The sequence below is a fragment of the Brassica napus genome, unplaced genomic scaffold, assembly GCF_020379485.1.
Source record: "Brassica napus cultivar Da-Ae unplaced genomic scaffold, Da-Ae ScsIHWf_9;HRSCAF=16, whole genome shotgun sequence".
Taxonomy (NCBI): Eukaryota; Viridiplantae; Streptophyta; class Magnoliopsida; order Brassicales; family Brassicaceae; genus Brassica; species Brassica napus.
Window position 1 is genome coordinate 1 of NW_026017036.1, and position 3,625 is coordinate 3,625.

The 3,625-nt window shown below is 37.7% G+C and overlaps 1 long non-coding RNA gene across 4 annotated transcripts; it reads left to right on the plus strand.

The window, feature by feature from the left end:
* The first annotated feature begins 43 nt into the window (after window positions 1-43).
* LOC125606826 lies at window positions 44-2,695 on the plus strand. 4 transcript variants are annotated; one of them, XR_007338046.1, is made up of 9 exons: window positions 44-162; window positions 299-420; window positions 498-557; window positions 893-1,050; window positions 1,268-1,390; window positions 1,485-1,585; window positions 1,654-1,767; window positions 2,032-2,092; window positions 2,548-2,695. It is a non-coding gene; the product is annotated as an uncharacterized LOC125606826 (long non-coding RNA). The 4 variants fall into 4 exon arrangements; XR_007338043.1 differs by having other exon boundaries at window positions 45-166; XR_007338044.1 differs by having other exon boundaries at window positions 54-166; window positions 1,265-1,390.
* Window positions 2,696-3,625: the final 930 nt, after the last annotated feature.

Below are 3,625 nucleotides of genomic sequence, written 5' to 3' on the forward strand. Positions count from 1 at the left end.
GTTAGATAGATGAATGTCTTGTAGTTTTTTATTCAGGAGAAAGTATAATCAAGACGAAGAAGAAGTTCACCCTATCTCCTATCTCCTATCTCCTATCTCTTTCATCTTCTCCGATCTCGTCGTTTGCTTCCGATCTCTTTGGATTCCTCTTTTCCGTACGTCGTAGGTATCTTCCGCGATATGATTTTGTGTTTCGATTTAGCGAGAAACTAGAAAGATTCCAAGGAGTAATCTGAGATTGGCTTTGATTAGTTCAATAAGTATGCTGCATGAAGTTAGAATTATGCTATTTGTGCAGGTTGCTCGGCTAATTGATTTGTACACATAGGGTCATTGTTATCTTCGCTTGTGATGATGATGCGGACTGTCTCTCTACCACTCTCTCATCATAAGATCCATCAAGCTTCTGGATACCATAATGTGCCTACTTGTGTCAATTATCACTTACTTAATTCCCGCGTTTTGATATCTACTTACAATTTTTCTGTTTCCTGCAGAGTATTGCTTGTAAAAATCGTGTGTATTTAACACAGACACGTCTTTCATCATTTTCCACGGTATCATCTCTGCTCATACCATGCATTGTTTTTATGGTTGGTTCTGTGTCCATCTGTTAGTGCTTTTATTTGATTTTCTTCAACTATTGTTGTAGGTGTTATGAGGAGGAACTTTACCACTTTTTCTTATTAGTAACTTCCGTAGAAATGCTTGTGTGTCTGTTTCTATTGTATTTAACTTTGGTTGTGTCCGATCAATAAGTATAGCTCTCAGTTTAAAATAGATTTCATCTGAGGGTCCCTTGCCAAGTGTTTTCTATCTATATGATTCTTTTACTTGTATAACCTTCACGTGGGCTTCTATGAATTCTATGTTTCCTTTCCTCTTGTCTTAGAGACGAGACGTTTGGAGTCTTCAGCTTTTCGAGACCTTGCGTGGGTTCAAAGCCCCTGTATCATCTTGTAGTAATGCATTCGTTTGCCGAGCAGCTCTCTTTCCAGGGGGTGGAAGCCACGGCCCCATTGTTAAATCAACTGCACTAGTACTCACAAGGTTATATGCCTGAACCTTTACTCATTTATACTGTTAAGTGGCGGCTGATGTCGGTCTACTTTCCAAAGTGTGCACACGCATCACATGTTCTTGCTTACAACCAAAAGATCTCATATTTGAATAAGGGGAGTAGGATATACATTCCGTGTTTGGTCTGTCTTTCAAATACATTTTCTATATAATGCCATCTTACCTCAAATTTCGTCATTGATAGTAGGGCATGTGATGCTTTACATGGAAATCCTCATTAATGAAACTACTTTCAGCAGTTGCGATTCTTGCATTTGGTACATGGGGAATTAGGCCCCTCATGGGCTTAACCAGAGCTACCTTGTTTGAGGTGAGATGTCTTCTCTTTTATGTATTCCTTCCTTTTTCGCTTCTTAGAGTACTTGGTATACTTTAATTCTTAGTGGACGCAATTTTGATTCCAGAAGGGAAATGATGCAAATTCACAAAAGAGCAGCACACAATACATTGTTGTGTCATATCTTCAGCCTTTGCTGCTTTGGAGTGGAGCACTCCTTTTCTGCAGGTCGACAATATTTTTGTTTCTTAACTATTATATATTTTTACTAAAGCCAATATGGAATTGTCTTTCAGAACATTGGACCCAGTAGTATTGTCTTCAAGTGCCAGCCAAGCTGTTAAAACTCGCTTTCTTAGCTTTGCGCAGTCCATGTCAACAGTGTTGGCATTTGCCTGCTGTTTATCAAGGTGAGAAGTTTCTGAATACTGCTAGTCTACTTTTATAAGAACACTGCTATGTTGAGCTTCACTATTCAAGTACTTGCTTCAGAATAGATGTCTTCAAAAGACCTAAATGATCTTTATGCAGTTTCAGCATTAGGTTCTTTCAATCAGTTGGAAATAGTGCAGTATATTTTGTTTCGGTCCTTGTATATCTATCATACCTTAGCTTTATTGAGTTTGAAATGTAAATTTAGTTTCTGAGCATGTTATACAATGTCTTTTCTGTAGCCTACTTCAGCAGGTGCAGAAATTTTTTATGGAGACAAATAATCCAGCCGATACCAGAAATGTATGTCTCCCCTATGCTTAAACGGACTTGAACACTTCTTATTTTTTTTGTATCGATGACTTTTTTTTCTGTTGATGGTTATGGCCCTCGTAAGATGCGATATGATACACTTCAGCTGTAGGGCTTAGTTTTCCTTAGTAGCTACCTCTTAGGAAGAGTTAAATATGTTATTGTATCACGTCTAATCTTTCCATTAATGAAAGGGATAAATACTATATATGAACTGTATGTCAGATCGCGATTCTCATGAAAAATAAGCATTTTATCCCTCCGAACTTGTATTTTTTTTTTGTGAATTTGCATTCGTTTATTTTAGGTGTTCTGAAAGAATAAACTCCTTTCACATCGATATTAAAAACTCAGTTGGCTGATGCACAAGTTGTACTTGAGATTGGATGTCTTTTAGCTAATTTCGTTTATTCGGAAGTACGTTTATCTGTTTTTTGTTATGCCAGATGGGTTTCAGTTTTGCTGGGAAGCTGTTTACACTGCTGCGTGGGTCGCTGCTGCTTCATTGTTTATGGAGCTTTTGGGTTTCTCTACCCAAAAATGGCTAACAGCTGGAGGTCTGGGGACAGTACTGCTTACTCTCGCTGGTCGTGAGGCAAGATCCATTTTGTGCAATACTTTGGCATACTAAATCTAATAACAGTGGGACAATAATACCTTTTGTGGCAGTGCAGATACTTACTAACTTTCTTTCAAGCATTATGATTCATGCTACACGGCCCTTGTTCTGAATGAGTGGATCCAGACCAAGATAGGAGGCTATGAAGTTTCTGGCACAGTAGAGGTCTGTTAAGTTGTCAATATCTCTTAGCCTCGACCCTAACGAGGTCTACTTCGTCGATTATGATGAGATTGGAGTAATCGATCCCTCTGAGCCTACAACACCTCACTGTCACCAGCTCTCACAAGCGCACCTTACTTTTTTCCTCCTCAAAAAGTAGACAGCGGTCTGGATTTTGGTATTGAGCGTGCTGCTCTTTTCAACTAAAAACGAGGTCTGGATCTTCTTCTTTTTTCTCTTCTCTACTCTAATATCAGTTATGTAATGGTATTGTTACTTAATTATATTAGCTAGTTCCTAACAACGTAAGTTAGCTTCATCTCCTAAACCTTGTTTTCTCATGTGTAATCCCCAATGCCTTACTCTTTGAACTGTGTTGAATTATGTTGTTGTTTATCCCAAATTACTTGCTCGTAATATTTGTATCTTTTAGATATATGATTGTAGTTGTCTCCAAGTATTTATTCTCAAGCGGACTATGGTAAATGATTGGAAAAAAATAGTAATATGGTGAACAAAAAAAAAGAAGGAAAAAATAGTAATATATATATGTTTGTCATCCACTATTATTTCGAAAAAAATTGCTTGATAACATTTAATTTGAATTAAGCATTTTCTGTGAAAATTAGTGTATGTGCGCATTCACAAACAGAGACAGTAGACGAATACGAGGTCAGGGTGCTCTAACTCAATTGGTAGCATCGCCAAGCATATATGCACATTAGGAATCAGGGAGCAAGAGA